The sequence below is a fragment of the Anomaloglossus baeobatrachus genome, chromosome 3 (genome assembly GCF_048569485.1).
Source record: "Anomaloglossus baeobatrachus isolate aAnoBae1 chromosome 3, aAnoBae1.hap1, whole genome shotgun sequence".
Classification (NCBI taxonomy): Eukaryota; Metazoa; Chordata; class Amphibia; order Anura; family Aromobatidae; genus Anomaloglossus; species Anomaloglossus baeobatrachus.
In genome coordinates, this window is record NC_134355.1 from 637,759,486 (window position 1) to 637,777,984 (window position 18,499).

Below are 18,499 nucleotides of genomic sequence, written 5' to 3' on the forward strand. Positions count from 1 at the left end.
TGTGAGAACATATCCTAATATTTTCATTTAAAAGAGGAAAAAAGTTTTTTTTTATATATAGAGGTCAACAGAATAAAAGCATTCCAAAATATGAAAAATCCAAAAGTTAACTAAAGTGAAACAAAATGAAAGATGCTACCTATAGAAATGTAGATTCTTCTGTTCAAAGGGAACCTGTCATGTCCGATAATGCTCTTAAACTGCTCCCAGGAGAAAATGAACTTAATTTTTTGTGGGAGGCGGCGGCTTTCAGTCATGCAAGCAAATCTGGAGCAGATATAGTTAGCGCTCACAGCACTAACAGAGCGGCAGCTGGAAGCCCACCCTGCCACTGACTGACATCCGGCTCTACAGTGGCGGTGTATGCTTCCAGCTGCCTCTGTCAGTGTTGTGAGCAGTAACTGTAATTTCTCCAGGTTCGTCTGCATGACTGAAAGTAATAAAGTTAATTTTCTCCCTTGAGCTGCATTTTCAGTAGATTAGTTGGACACCATACAAATGCTATTAACCTGCATAGTAACCCTATATCTGCAGGTCAATAGCATTATCCGACATGAACATGACAGGTTCCCCTTAATAGCTTCAAACTAACGGAGATCATTAGGGCAAAGTGTTTTTGACTAAAAAGTGCTGCAGAAAAAAAATCAACAGAAAAGTAGCCACTGAAAAAAGTGCATCTTTGGTACCAAAACCAGTGTGCAGGGTTTCCTTTTTTCTGCATTATTTGGTGGGTGGAACATTTTTCTGACATTTTTTTGAAGGTTTTTTGGTGTTGGTTAACTACCTGCATTTTTGTAGCTTTTTAAATTACAAATCAGCAGCTAGATGGAAGGAGGACGCCTCTGGATCTTAAAGGGGAAGAGATGAAATCTCAACAGGAAAGCTACCTAGTACAATGAATACTAACATCAAGAACAATAGAACGTTAGTAAGCATTTTGCGCCGCCAAACGCTGTAACCTTCTATTGCCAGAAACCACATGACTGTTACCTTTGACACACCCATGACAGTTCTATGAAAGGTCTCTGGACACTCAAGACCAGGCCTATCTGTATGGGCAGCATGAAAAGAATGAACCAATGTTGTGACATTCGCATCCAATGTTGGGATACGCATCCTGTCCTCTGGTCCGTAACTCATCCAGTGCACCAACTATTGAAAGGAACAACGTAGAAAACGAAAGTCGACAATTTTAGCTGTTTGAAACTCCAAATTACCATTAACTATGATTGGGGCCATCGGCAAGGGACATGGCTCCAAAGGTTCCACATACTTTTTGAGTAGTGCCCTGTGGAACATATTGAGGATCCTAAGAGCCTAAGATAACTCCAGATTAAATGCTACTGGATTAATGACGGTGGTTATTTCATGAGGACCAATAAACATAGTCCCTAGCTTCCAGGAAGGAATCTTCAACTTTATGTTTCTGGCACACAACCACACATAGTCATAGTCTAGACCTAGCAAGTGTTTTTTTTGTCAGCCACATGTTTGTGTCTGTCTCCCATGAGCTTCAAATTAGTCTAAACCCCTTGCCATAGAGAAGAGAGTGATGAATCAAAACGCTGCTCCTCAGAAAAGCCTGAAGAAACCATATGCACCAAAGAATGGTGACTTGCCAGTAGACTCCTGGTGGCGATTATTTAAAGCAAATTCAGCCATTGGTACATAAGATGCCCTATACTGGTTCTCTGAGACAAAGCACCTAAGATAAGTTTCCAAATTTTGATTTATGCACTCGGTCTGCCCATGGAGGATGGAAGGCAGAAGAGAAAGACAACTGCACCCCAAGTCAAGCACAAAAGGCTCTCCAATATTTCTAAACAAACTGGGTTCCCTGATCTGAGATCACATCGGAGGGAAACCCGTGAAGCTTAACAATCTAATTGATGAACACCTGAGCCTGATTTTGGCATTCGGAAGTGCCAGCAACGATATGAAACGTGTCATCTTACTGAACCTATCCACACCATCAAAATCACAGTGTTTCCTGAGGAAAAAGGCAGATTAGTAATGAAATTGATGGATAAATGCGTCCATGGTCTATTCTGGATAGCCAATGGCAGGAGAGGTCCCGATTGACGAGTATGTATTACCTTGTAACGTGCACAAATACTACAAGCAGACAGATTGTTAAACATATTCTGATTCAACCTTGGCCACAAGTAATGATGACAAAAGGAGGTCTGCATTTGTTTTACTATGTAGATGACCTGCAAGTACAGAGTTGTGATGTTCCCCAATTAGTTTATGGCACAAATTGGGTGGCACGAACAACCTCCCTGAAGGGCAAGAGACTGGGGCGTAACCCTGAGTCTCCAAAACCTCCTCCTCCAGGTCTGGGCACAAGAACAAGATGACCACTGCCTCTGCAAAATCTGTAGCACAAGATCACTACCACCAGTGAAGCTTTGGGATAATGTATCTGCCTTGGTGTGTTTAATTCCTGGACGATAAGTGATGGTAAAATTAAGCCTGCTAAAAAACAAAGACTATCTAGCCTGCCTTGGATTGAGATGTTTTGCAGACTCGAAATATGACACGTTTTTATGGTCTGTAATTACCATAAGGGGATAAATTGCCCCCCCCCCCATCCAATGGTGTCATTCCTAGAAAGCTAATTTATTTGCCAAGAGTGCCCTATTGCCAATGTGGTGCCCCTGAGGCTTCAGTCGCCACAGAGTATTGCAGCTTATTTAGTTGCAGTCTGCACCTCGAGGTAAGAAATGGGTTAATCACCGGTGTTCCACATTCACACTTTACATAAAGCTTAGGAGCCCTCTTTCTGGGGAGCTGTGGTAGGTTGGGCAGGGGGTTGGCCATCACGAAGCATGGGAATTCCCCGGTCACTAGGACAACCAGCTGGGGGGCAGTTCCACTTGGGGTACAAATAGGAGCAAACTCACACAATCACTAGACAGTCTACCCGGGACATCAGTTCTGGGACACCTTCACTTCATTCTTCTCTCTTACGGAGCCTGGGGCTCGGGGTGTACCACTCAGCCCAGGTGCCTCACAGCTACAAGGACCACTTTGACAAGGGACTTTCTTCTTCTTTCCAACACCGGTGACTTAACGTACCCAGGGTCGGCAGAGCCCATCACAGCGGGTGACAAGTACTAACCAGGCGAGCAGCACTGCACAATGACTGAGTAAAGACACCTGAAACCGCAGCAATTGACTGACTCTTGATTACTGGCACCAACGTCCCATGCCTCTGCGCCCAAACAACATCACTACTTTCCTCATCATCCTCCCCAGGGCCCGCTTTACCTGTGGGGAGCGATACCATCTCTGACTGCTACTACCATACGCCCCGGAGGACAGCGACAGCAGCGGCAGCTAAATCCCTAGCCGCATACCACAGGTGGCGTCACGACATTCATCCTCTTTATTGGTGTACACCTTGGGGCACGAAGCCGGGCAGGCCACCGCGACAATTCTTGAGCGATACCGACTTCTTCCTGTACCACTGCTTAAAGAAGTTATCTTCTAGAAACTGGCAGTAGGTCTGGGAGTTGAGCTTCATTCCATGCTCAACCTGAAAAGGTCCCACAAGGTCATCTTTGATGATACCAGCCCATACCAGTACCCCACCTCCACCTTGCTGGCATCTGAGTCGGAATGGAGCTCTCCGCCCTTTACTGATCCAGCCTCTGGCCCATCAGGAGTCCCTCTGATTTCATCAGTCCATAAAACCTTTGAAAAATCAGTCTTAAGATATTTCTTGGCCCAGTCTTGACGTTTTATCTTATGTTTCTTGTACCAAGGGGGGTATTTTTCAGCCTTCCTTACCTTGGCCATGTCCATGAGTATGGCACACCTTGTGCTTTTTGATACTCCAGTAAAGTTGCAGCTCTGAAATATGGCCAAACTGGTGGCAAATGGCATCTTGACAGCTTCACGCTTGATTTTCCTCAATTCATGGGCAGTTATTTTGCGCCTTTTTTGCCTAACACGCTTCTTCCAACCCTGTTGGCTATTTGCCATGAAACGCTTGATTGTTCGGTGATCACGCTTCAAAAGTTTGGCAATTTCAAGACTGCTGCATCCCTTTGCATGACATCTCCCAATTTTGGACTTTTCAGAGTCTGTCAAATCTCTCTTCTGACCCATTTTGCCAAAGGAAAGGAAGTTGGCTAATAATTAAGCCCACCTTATGTCATTACAGTACACCCCTCCTCATTACAGAGATACACATCACCTTATTTACTTAATTGGTAGTTGGCTCTCAAGCCTATAAAGCTTGAAGTAGGACAACATGTATAAAAAGTATCATGTGATCAAAATAGTGGAGAGCAAAAAAAAAAAAAAAAAGAGCTCACGGGGCTGCTGCAGCCATATCAGGATCCTGCGATCCATTTGATGTGTATGCAAGGGGCTGGTGAGTCACTGCTACCGGGATCACGGGACCATCCGTCTCGGAGAAAGAGCTGCTGTCAGACGCCGGTCTGGCGGCTTCACAATACACGTGGAAGTTCCGATCGTGTGAGCAGATTCCTGCGGGTCATAGAGGACGGGATCCCCGCTGATAAGGAGCGGTGAACCAGGATTCCCCCTTCAGCATCATACAGTGTTGTACCTGCTGTACAACACTATCAGGTGAGTGTGTATCTCACACCACTTAAATCTTGTGCTTTTAAGGTTCCACACAGGAGCGCCCTCTCCTTTTTCATTTCATGTGATCAAAATACTCATTTGCCTAATAATTCTGCACACAGTGTATGTGCCGAGTCGGATACCTGACCCAAAGTCTCTCTAGTGCTGGATCGTAAATAGGGAACGGGTGGTAAGAGCTCTTTGTCAACCCCTCTAAACACTAGAGAAGACACAAGGAGGACACACAGGAGGAAAATGCATGAACTATTTATCCACTGATGACTCGGGTAGAAGTTCAGTAAAGTTTCAGCAACAATGCCACAGATGAGAGCAAGCCACCTGCTTACAACCAATGCTTGAATAATTTGAATAATAGCACCAGCATAAGTCCAGGGAAGATGGAAGTATTTAAGCACAAGGGAATACTAATAACCAGCAGCTGGATGGAAGGAGGGCTCCTCTGGGTCTTAAAGGGGAAGAGATGAAAACCTAGCAGGAAAGCTACCTAATACAATTAATACTGACAGCAAGAATAATAGAAAGTCAGGGAGCATTTTGTGCAGCCAAATACTGTGACCCTCTATTGACAGAAACCACATGACTGTCTGTCACCCGCAGGGCCGGCTCCAGGTTTTTGTGGGCCCCGGGCGGAAGAGTCCCAGTGGGCCCCATCCACACACAGACACCGATACGAACATATACATATTTAAAGACAAACTCACAAAAATACATATAAACAGACAAATATATACAGTCATATACACTTACAGACACACACACACACACACACACAAGTCTGCTACATACAGACAAACACATACAACTCTGCTACATACAGACAAACACATACAACTCTGCTACATACAAACACATACAACTCTGCTACATACAGACAAACACATACAACTCTGCTACATACAGACAAACACATACAACTCTGCTACATACAAACACATACAACTCTGCTACATACAGACAAACATACAACTCTGCTACATACAGACAAACACACAACTCTGCTACATACAGACAAACACATACAACTCTGCTACATACAGACAAACACATACAACTCTGCTACATACAGACAAACACATACAACTCTGCTACATACAGACAAACACATACAACTCTGCTACATACAGACAAACACACAACTCTGCTACATACAGACAAACACATACAACTCTGCTACATACAGACAAACACATACAACTCTGCTACATACAAACACATACAACTCTGCTACATACAGACAAACACATACAACTCTGCTACATACAAACACATACAACTCTGCTACATACAGACAAACATACAACTCTGCTACATACAGACAAACACACAACTCTGCTACATACAGACAAACACATACAACTCTGCTACATACAGACAAACACATACAACTCTGCTACATACAGACAAACACATACAACTCTGCTACAGACAAACACATACAACTCTGCTACATACAGACAAACACATACAACTCTGCTACATACAAACACATACAACTCTGCTACATACAGACAAACACACACAACTCTGCTACATACAAACACATACAACTCTGCTACATACAAACACATACAACTCTGCTACATACAGACAAACACACACAACTCTGCTACATACAAACACATACAACTCTGCTACATACAGACAAACACATACAACTCTGCTACATACAGACAAACACATACAACTCTGCTACATACAAACACATACAACTCTGCTACATACAGACAAACACACACAACTCTGCTACATACAAACACATACAACTCTGCTACATACAAACACATACAACTCTGCTACATACAGACAAACACATACAACTCTGCTACATACAGACAAACATACAACTCTGCTACATACAGACAAACACACAACTCTGCTACATACAGACAAACACATACAACTCTGCTACATACAGACAAACACATACAACTCTGCTACATACAGACAAACACATACAACTCTGCTACATACAGACAAACACATACAACTCTGCTACATACAGACAAACACACAACTCTGCTACATACAGACAAACACATACAACTCTGCTACATACAGACAAACACATACAACTCTGCTACATACAAACACATACAACTCTGCTACATACAGACAAACACACACAACTCTGCTACATACAGACAAACACACACAACTCTGCTACATACAGACAAACACACACAACTCTGCTACATACAGACAAACACATACAACTCTGCTACATACAGACAAACACATACAACTCTGCTACAGACAAACACATACAACTCTGCTACATACAGACAAACACATACAACTCTGCTACATACAAACACATACAACTCTGCTACATACAGACAAACACACACAACTCTGCTACATACAAACACATACAACTCTGCTACATACAAACACATACAACTCTGCTACATACAGACAAACACACACAACTCTGCTACATACAAACACATACAACTCTGCTACATACAAACACATACAACTCTGCTACATACAGACAAACACATACAACTCTGCTACATACAGACAAACACATACAACTCTGCTACATTCAGACAAACACATACAACTCTGCTACATACAGACAAACACACACAACTCTGCTACATACAAACACATACAACTCTGCTACATACAGACAAACACACACAACTCTGCTACATACAAACACATACAACTCTGCTACATACAGACAAACACATACAACTCTGCTACATACAGACAAACACATACAACTCTGCTACATTCAGACAAACACATACAACTCTGCTACATACAAACACATACAACTCTGCTACATACAGACAAACACACACAACTCTGCTACATACAAACACATACAACTCTGCTACATACAAACACATACAACTCTGCTACATACAGACAAACACACACAACTCTGCTACATACAAACACATACAACTCTGCTACATACAAACACATACAACTCTGCTACATACAGACAAACACACACAACTCTGCTACATACAGACAAACACACACAACTCTGCTACATACAGACAAACACACACAACTATGCTACATACAGACAAACACATACAACTCTGCTACAGACAAACACATACAACTCTGCTACATACAAACACATACAACTCTGCTACATACAAACACATACAACTCTGCTACATACAAACACATACAACTCTGCTACATACAGACAAACACATACAACTCTGCTACATACAAACACATACAACTCTGCTACATACAAACACATACAACTCTGCTACATTCAGACAAATGCACACAACTCTGCTGCTCTGTGGGGCCCACACCCGCGGCTTGGCGGGGACAGCACCAGCGGCAGCACCCGCGGCTCGGCAGGGCCCACACCCGCGGCTCGGCGGGTACAGCACCCGCGGCACTGGCAGCACCCGCGGCTCAGCAGGGCCCACACCCGCGGCTCGGCGGGGCCAGCACCCGCGGCTCGGCGGGGCCCGCACCCGCGGAATCGGCGGGTGGGGGCATTGGCAGGGGCCAGGGCATACATCCAGGGGGTAGAAGCAGCTCACCGGGGCCTATAATGGGGAGGCGGGGAGGGCACTTACCCGATTAGGTCACGGTGGAGAGGGGGCCCACACAGCGCCGGACAGAAGCTCGCCTCCTTCATCTGTGGGACTGAGAAGGCGGTAGCTCCGCCCACAGATGAAATTCAAACGAGGATGTCTGCGCGCCTTAAAGTGACGGCGCCGCAGATTGCTGCCGAGGACTGCGGTCCCCGGAACTCGGCCGGGGACCGCAGAACTGTAAAGGCGAGTGGGCCCCGGCCAAGGGACAGGAGAACTGACGAGGCCGAGTGGGCCCCCCCGGCTCTCCAGGGCCCCGGCATTTGCCCGGGTTTGCCGGGTGCTGACGCCGGCCCTGGTCACCCGTGACACACCTGTGACAGCTTTTCAGGTATGGTGTCCTCAGGAGATGTTACGGTTGTATTGATTCAAAAACTACATAGGGCTACATGCACTCCTCCTAGCTAATCAACAAGATTAGCTGGGAGGTGCGTATGTGGCCCTATGTAGTTTTTCAATTAATACAACCGTAACATCCCCTTCTGGGTGAGCCAACCTAGACGTGGAGTGCTAATGATTGGCTGGCAGCCTAACCACACACAAAGGCACAGATACATTGCTGTTTAGAGCAAGTTGCCACCCCTAGCTTAAGTTGATTCCTGCAAAGCCTCCTGGATAGAAGACTTATTTATTGATGATGACTCCTCTTACCATCTTGGGAAGGCTTAATATATTAAAACATCTCATTCCAGTTTCCTTTATTTTACTATTCAAATAACTTTTTTAAATTGGGCAAAAGAAAGAACATTCTTATACTTTCTGGAAAAAAAATAATGGCATCAGTTGTGTGATCTTACCCAAAAACGCTAAAGGCCTAATTTTTTAATGCTTTTAATTGCTATGCCACACATTTTAAGCCAGACTTTAACCAAAAGGTCACACTGGGATGAAAAATGTACTACTGTAAAAAAGAAACCAGTTTCTTCATTTGCCTGCTTAACGAAATTTCAAAGATATATTCACCAGAAAATCCCCTAGATAATATTATTTTTCCTACTTCAGAGATAAACATAGTTGCATAGGTTATTATTATTAGTATTAGTGTTATTATTAATATTATTACTGCAATATTATCAAGTATTATCATCACAATATATTATTATTATTATTATTGGTAGTATTGTATGTACAATTATTATTATTATTATTACAATATATTATTATTATTATTATTATTATTATTTGTATTAGTAATATTGATAATATATGTGCAATATTATTATTATTATTATTATTATTATTAATAGTAGTAGTAGTAGTTGTATTAATAATATTATTAATAATAATATGTGTAATATATTTTTATTATTGTTATTATTAGTATTATTATTAGCATTATTTATATTATTATTAGTATTATTATTGTACAATATATTATTAGTATTATTTGTATTATTATATGTACATTATTGTTAATAATAATATTATATGTGCAATTTTTTATTATTATTATTTTTATTATTATTATTTGTACAATATATTATTATTAGTAATATTATATGTACAATATCTTAGTAGTAGTAGTAGTACAATATTGTTATTAGCAGTAATAGTAGAAATAATAATATATGTACAATATATTATTAATATTAGTATTATTTGTACAATATATTATTATTATTATTATTATTATTATTTGAATATTGTTATTTGAACAATATTATTAGTATTATTAGAATTATTTTATGTGTATTACTATTAATAAGATATGTGCAATATATTATTATTATTATTATTTGTACAATATATTATTATTAGTATTATCATATGTACAATATCTTAGTAGTAGTAGTAGTGAAATATTTTTATTAGTAGTAGTATTAATATTATATATACAATATATTATTAGCATTAGTATTTGAACAATATATTATTATTATTATTATTATTATTATTACTACGCCATTTCTTCCATACCACATTACATGTTAAAAGGCGTATACATACCGTAATAAATAAAAATTACAATACTCCTGAACAATGCAAGTGAACAACTGGTACAGGAGGATAATGGACCCCTCCCGCTGACTACATAAATGGTCATGGTTGTCTGTTACTATGGAAACACATAGATCTGCATAGCAGTGATAAACACAAAACTGGAGACTACTTTTATCATTGCTTTTAGCAAAATTGTTTCATTTTTCATTAAAAGTGCACTTGAGAATTTTAAAAAAGATTGACTTGGAAGGCGGACATAACCTCACCTCTACGTAATATACTGTCAATGGCACATTTGTCTTGCTCTCTTCACTAAATTCCTGTTAAATCCTCCACCCATGCAGTAAGCCGTTCATCTTCTACACGGCTCCTTTATTTTTTTGGACACAGCATCATTTTTTTTTTCTTTTAGTTTTGACATCCATTGGAAAGATTTTTTCTTACTTTGAAGAACTAATAATTACCCTTAAACTCATCGAATTCGATACATCCAATGTAAATAAACGCACTGGAATTCATTAAGTTCCCTCGATGTCTTCTCCATCCAGCTGCATTCTTGGATCTGACTTCACACTTGGACATAGACTTTACACTTCGGTATTGGACCAGGCCCTCAGTACGGGATCTGCTTTTTTTCATTGGGTTTTTATCTTTTCACTATGACAAGACTGTGAGCCTTGTGTTTAATTACATTACATCAAATTACTTTATTAGCCAGGTCTGAAATAAGCCTTCAGATGGAATGAGCAATGGAAAAATAATATTTTGTTGAGGATTTATTTTACCTTATATGAGCAATAAAATAAGCTAACATAGTTTATTGAAATGAATTTTAATATTTTTATGCCTTAACTGAAAAATTACAACAAATTTGGGATTTTTTGGATGATGTCAATATCATGTCAAACCAATTAGAGTTAGTGGATTTGATTTTGTTGGAGTATAAGCCAAAATTATTCATGTTCTCTACTTGTCATCCATCTTACTTTTTAGATTCTTTTTAACTATTAATGACAAGTGACGTACAAATGTATTGCTTTCTTATGCTTTGCTAATAAATAACCCAAAAGAAAGATAACAAGCCCAAATAGTAAATATATTAAATTTTATTTAAATTCATTAAAATTGTCCAAAAATATGGGAAGAGACCCCAAACACATAGTACATCAAAACAGAAAGGAACGACGAAGCATTTCAGAGCGAAACGCGCGTCGAGTGAAGCGGGACCCTGCATCTTCATTTACTTACTTTAGGTGATATACACTTATTGAATGGGTTCTAAATATATGGTCAAGCAATCACAAAAATAAACAGAGAAACCGCTCAGCTGGAATGCCGGTATACACCACAATTCAATCTGTGTCCTAGGATCCATGCTCAGACAAATGGCAGCAAACCGCAAAATAGTAGACCATTGACCAGGTAAAGAAGTCCAGCTGATATGCCGAGCTGGACTTTTTTACCTGGTCAATGGTCTAAATATATGGTGTTGCCTTTGTAGATTTTTCCACGTCTTTTGAATATATATTGTTACTAGGGAATATGCTTGTTGTTTGATAGCCTCTTTCCTTAGATGTGCTATATACTATTACCTTTAAACACTGAATCTTTTTACATATTTATTATTTATATATAGTTTTCTACACATTTATACTAGTACACACCATATACTTATATAATTTCACAAATCTATACTATTCACATATATTTTTTCACCTACTTATTACCTATCAGGTGCCCGCCTGTTTTTCCTTTCTGTTTTTACGTACTATGTGTTTGGGGTCTCTTCCCATATATTTTGTACAGTTTTAATGAATTTAAATAAAATTTCATTTTTTTACTATTTGGGCTTGTTATCTTTCTTTTGGGTCATTTAGATTTATCATTCATGTATTAAGTGTGGTCAGTGGTGTACCTATGCTTTGCTTATATAGCGCCATTAATTCTACAGCACATTACAAAAGTCATGACTGTCCCCACTGGTGCTCACAATCTAAATTCCATAGCATTATGTCTTTGGAGTGTGGGAGGAAACCAGAGAACCTGGAAGACACAGAAAGACTGTACGAACTCCTTGTAGATGGTATACTTGTTGGCTGTAATTCCCACACAAGTACTTGATTAGTGATCTTGTCCACACTTGTCAACAAGGTCAGTGGCAGTATGATTGGCTGGGAATGAAGAAAACAGTCAAGTGTCCTAAAAGTGCCTTTAGACCCCAAAGCATAATGAACAGAGGGTAGAGAAGAGGTTATTAAATACACGTTATACTCACGTGTTTGTCTGAGGCCCTCCGCTGTCCTTACACTGCTTCTGCCACTGACAAAGCCTCCCTGTCACCACCCTGACTTGTGGTGTGGCTTTGCGCTGGGACCTTCTGTTAGGTTCTCTTGTGTGGGGTCACATGTTACTCTCTGCCCTGTGACGTGCCATTCCTTGTACTGAGTTGTTTGCCGCCTGTGATAGGGGCTTACGCACATTCTCCACTTCCAGTCAGTTGCTCTCCTTTATCTGGGGGAGTTCATACCCAGAGCAGCGCCAGTCGTATTCTCTGACTTAATTGCGGTAAGCGCCTGTCTTCTGGTTATAGTGACTGATTTTAGTACTCGACCTTGGACTGACCCCTGACTTGCCTCTGTCTACTCTCCTCTGACCTCTCATATTCTCATCTGGCTCCTGACCCTGGCTTTCACCCCTGACTAGTCTCTTGTCTGCCCCTTGTGTTTATACTTACTCTCCTAGTACTCGACATCCAGCTTGTCTGACGACCTCTCTCTCCTGTCTGTTCCTTGTGTCTCTGTGTGTCCTCTCGGTGCTGACCTCGGCCTGCCTGAATTCCCTCAGTCTCTAAGTATCTCCAGTGCCACCAAGTGTACTGCCTGATTACTGCATCGCGCACTCCTCTGTGAGAGGAACATTATACTCCCATTCCTTTGCTCTAGCCTATGGTCTTCCCATGATGAGGCAACTTACTGATGTCAATTTTCTACATAGCTCCATATTTGACAGCGTAAAGTCAATGACATCCATTATTTATCCCTTGACCACATGAGCCAAATCCGTAGCTTTAGTGTAGAAAGAACTGAAGACCAGGGTGATGGAGCAAGGGGATGTGGTAATGGAGGCAATGTAAGGGAAGGTTAAAAAACTAGGATTGTTGAGTTTAATGTGTTTTAATATTTCAGCTCCTTTTTCTCAAAAGAATTGCTGATTTTATGTGTATTGAATTCTGGGGACATTTTTTCAGACCGATTTGCTCATCTGTAATGCAGACACATGGCAGCACAATACGTTTTGTTTAAAAAAAACAAAAATAAAAAAAAAACATGAAAAGTCCACCAAAGGGGCTAAAAAATAAGTAAACAATTTAATAAAAATCGCACAATAAATGCAAAGTTTTTCATAATAACCACATAAAACATCTGACATTACTCCACGCTCACAAGGACAGGTTGCCCACAGATTTCTAATGTGTTGTATCACAACTTCATACTCGGATTTAATTACTGTGGAAACAGTGACAAGGGAGCTTTAAGCCCACCATAAATATTGGATAGCTGATATCTTGGCCATCCCTCCTATATATCTCACTGACAGAGTCATCACAATACACATCTGCCTACTGCTTACCTCCGAAAGACAATACGGCCATCGGTCCATAATCAGACATGTTGTGTTGATATTTCCACTGAAAATAAATTGTCTGGGGCTCCCAGACACAAGACTGTTGGTTGAACCCATCAATGTCCGTGGATTTAGTAGACATTAGCTTTTAAAATTTTGGAATGGGGGATATTCACTTAGAAGCATGAAGCTGGTGCCTAAGCAAATTAGCAACATTTTAAGTTATAACATTTTTGCACGTCTATACCACTGCCTGGATGGTGTGGATGACTAGGCTAGAGGCAATTGCTAAACTAACATTTGCATTAGCATTATGCCTGGAATAAAACAATTTTTTTGTATTATTATAAAGTTTAATATTAAAAATGATTGTGACAAATGTGCACTTGCAAATCTAGGAATTAGAAGGTGTTGCTAAGGCTGGTTTCACATCGGCGTTTTTCTGCCGCACTGCTGGATCCGGCACAAATGCAGTACAGTTCAATATAGTTCACAGGCATCGCAGAAAGCTCCGCTTACGTGCTGTCACATGCTCCGGTCACATGACCGCATGTGACCGGAGCTTGACGCGATTCCAGTGAACTGTAATGAACTGTACTGCATTTGTGCCGGATCCAGCAGTGCGGCAGAAAAACGCTGATGTGAAACCAGTGTTACATCTGCAAATGATCAAATGTTAAGCACATAGCTCCAATCACCGGCAGTCCCGGACATCTCAGATTGGTTGCCGTCAGACTGCGCCCCCAACCTGTGTGACAGTGTCTGTGATTGGTTAGAATCACACATGCTGTCTGGATCCCCTAATGGAATGTAAAACTAAATACATTTTTTTAAAAAAAATATTGGTGCAGAGTCCCCAGTATATTGCTAACCAGCACAGATAAACCAGATGGTGCTGCCCTGCATAATGTAGCAGAGCCAGGATTGTCGATGAACCTCAAGTGGATTACGTCTGAACTGGGTGTTTTGAGGGTTAATAAAGGCGTGAAAGAGGGTGTTTTTTTGTGTTTTATGTCAAATAAAGGATTATTTTGGTGTCTGTGTTTATTTCTTTTAGCCTACAGTATAGTAATGGGAGGTCTTATAGACATCTCAATTTACTAGCCTAGGACTTAGTGGGAGCTGGGAGCTGTCGTTAACCCCTTATATTAATCCGATTGCCACCGTACCAGGGTAATCGGGATGAGCCAGCTAAAGTGCAATCTAATGGTGCGACAATTCTGGGCGGCTGCAGGATGCTATTTTTAGACTGGGGGGCCAAATAACCATAGGCCTGCCCAACTTGAGAACACCAGCCCACATCTGTTGGCTTTATCATGGCTGGGTATCAAAATTTAGGGGGAACTGCATGCCTTTTTTTTAAATTATTTATTTAAATTTAAAAAAAAGCTACACAGAGTCACTCTTATTTTGATACAGAGCCAAGATAAGCACATGCCTGGGGGCTGCAGCCTGTAGCCATATGCTTTAGCTGCGCTGGGTATCATAATATGAGGGAATATTTGGGGACCCTACACCAATCTTATTTATTTATATTTACACTATAGATACGTAGACAGCATGTGTGATTCCAAGCAATCACAGATGCTGGCACAAAGGGTGGGGGCGCAGTCTGACTGTAACCAATCACAGAAGCCAGGACTGCCAGTGGGTGTGGGAAGCCGTGACTATATGTGAGGGTTAATGAGTGGACCTGGAAGTACTGTTACAGCTGCGGGGAGAATGGTAAGTACAGTTGAAACCAGAAGTTTACATACATTATCTAAAAAGACACTCACTATCTAACATGAAATTAGAATAAATCCTTCCTGGTTTAGGACAATTAGGAACAAAATTATTTATATTTGCCAAATGCCAGAATAATGAGAGAGAAAAAGAATGTTTAAGGCATTCTTATTACTTTCCGCAAAGTCAAAAGTTTATATACATTTCATTAGTATTTGGTATCATTACCCTTACACTGTATGACTTGCGTCAAACATTTTGGATATCCTTCCACAAGCATCTCACAGTAGTTGGTAGGAATTTGGGCCCATTCTTCGTGACAGATCTGGTGTAAAAGAGCCATGTTTGTAAGTCACTTTGCTCTCACCGGCCTTTTCAGCTTGGTCCATAAATTTTCAGTAGGATTGATATAAGGGTTTCGTGATGGCCACTCCAAAACATTGACTTTGTTATCCTTAAGCCACTTTGTAACCAGTTTGGCAGTATGCTTCAGGTTATTGTCAATTTGGAAGACCCATTTCTGACCAAGCTTTAAGTTCCTGGCTGATGTCTTGAGATGTTGCTTCAGTGTTGTCACATAATCTTTTTTCCTCATGATGCCATCTATTTTGTGAAGTGCACCTGTCCCTTCTGCAGCAAAACAACCCCACAACATGATGCTGCCACCCCCGTGTTTCACAGTTGGGATGGTGTTCTTAGGTTTCAAAGATTCTCCCTTTTTCCCCCAAATGTAATGATTGTCCTAATGGCCAAACAGTTTTAATTTCGTCAGACCACACGATATGTCTCCAAAAATTAAGATCTTTCTTCCGGTGTGCATTTGCAAACATTAATCTGACGTTTTACATTTCTTTTGGAGTATTGGCTTCTTCCTGGCAGAGTGGCATTTCAGCCCATGTTGATACAATACTCATTTCAATGTAGGTAATCACAGTCTTACCAGCCTCCACCAGCATCTTCACTAAAGGCCACGTCTCACTCGTTTTCGTGACGCAACAGCGATCTTGCTAGCGATCTCGTTATGTGTGATATCCAGCAACAAACTGACCCCTGCTGTGAGGTCGCTGGTCGTTGCTGAATTTCCTGGACTATTATCTTCAAAGGTGATGTCCTGCTGGGCAGGACGCATCGCTATGTTTGACACTGTGTGACAGTGTCCCAATGACAGCAGAGATCGTTATACAGGTCGTTACTGCGACCTGTATCATTACTGAGTCGTTGGTAAGGTCTGACTGTGTGACATCTCACTAGCGACCTCCCAGCGACTTACCAGCGATCCTTATCAGGGCGCATCATTTTCGGGATCGCTGGTAAGTCGCTAAATGTGACGGGGGCTTGAGTCTTATGTTTTTGTTGTTGGGTTGATATGCACGTGTCTGACCAAAGCATGTTCATCTCTGGTACACAGAACCTGTCTCCTTCCTGACGGGTATGATGCCTGGGTCATTCATATCTTGTTTGTACTTGCATATAATTGTTTGTACAGATAAGCGAGGCACCTTCAGGTGTCTGCAAATTGCAACCAAGGATGAACTAGGCTTGGGCAAGTTCACTGTTTTCTTTCTAATATCTTGCCTGATATCTTTTGATTTTCCCATGATGCTACACAAACAAGCAGTGTGTTTCAGGTGTGCATTAAAATACATCCACAGGTGTGTCTCTAATTAACTCAGATGTTGCCAATATCAAAAGCTTCCAAAGACATGACATCATCATATGGGCTGTCCAATATTGTTTAAAGGCATAGTACTCTTAGGGGCACTTTGCACGCTGCGACATCGCAGGCTGATGCTGCGATGCCGAGCGCGATAGTCCCCGCCCCCGTCGCAGCGGCGATATCCTTGTGATAACTGCCGTAGCGAACATTATCGCTACAGCAGCTTCACATGGACTCACCTGTCCTGCGACCGTTGCTCTGGCCGGCGACCCGCCTCCTTATTAAGGGGGCGGGTCGTACGGCGTCACTGCGACGTCACACGGCAGGCGGCCAATAGGAGCGGAGGGGCGAAGATGAGCAGGATGTAAACATCCCGCCCACCTCCTTCCTTCCGCATATCCTATGGAAGCTGCAGTGACGCCGGTAGGAGATGTTCCTCGCTCCTGCGGCTTCACACACAGCAATGTGTGCTGCCACAGGAGCGAGGAACAACATCGGACCGTCGCGTCAGCGTAATCATGGATTACACCGACGCTGCACCGATGATACGATTACGACTCTTTTGCGCTCATTAATCGTATCATCGAGCCTTTATACACTACGATGTCGCATGCGATGCCGAATGTGCGTCATTTTCAATTTGACCCCACCGACATCGCACCTGCGATGTCGTAGTGTGCAAAGTGCCCCTTAGTGTATGTAAACTTTGGTCTTTGCAGAAAGTAATAAAAATGCCTTATATCATTCGGCCCTCATTATTCTGGCATTTGGCAAATATAAATAATTTTGGTTCCTAATTGACCTAAAACGGGAATGTTTTATTCTGATTATATGTCAGATAGCGAGAAAAACATGCATATGTGTCTTTATAGAGAGCGGAGGGAAAACCTGCAGATGTGTCTTAATAGAGAGCGGAGGGAAAAACCTGCAGATGTATCTTTTTAGATATTGTATGTAAATTTCTGGTTTCAGCTGTATGTCCTGCTTTAACCATTTTACTTCCTTTTTTTACAGTGATTTGAGAATGTGGCTACTGTTAAAAATATTCTAATAAATACATCACATTGCCAGACTGGCTAATTGGCATTTCCCAAGATTGGCAAGAATTGAGGCACCGAGCCAAACAACATTCTCTATCTGCACACTACATTTCTAGAATTAAGAGATGTATACTTATAGCACGAACTAAGATTCAGATTTTTTGTCATTTTCCTTTAGAAAAAAAAATAAAATAGAAAAACAAACATTTCGCCTAGAGAAATGTTAAATGATCTATTTCTGCTTTTTGTTCTGTAGTATTAAATATAATTGGCATACACATAAAAATAAAAAAGCAAAATAAAAGCAA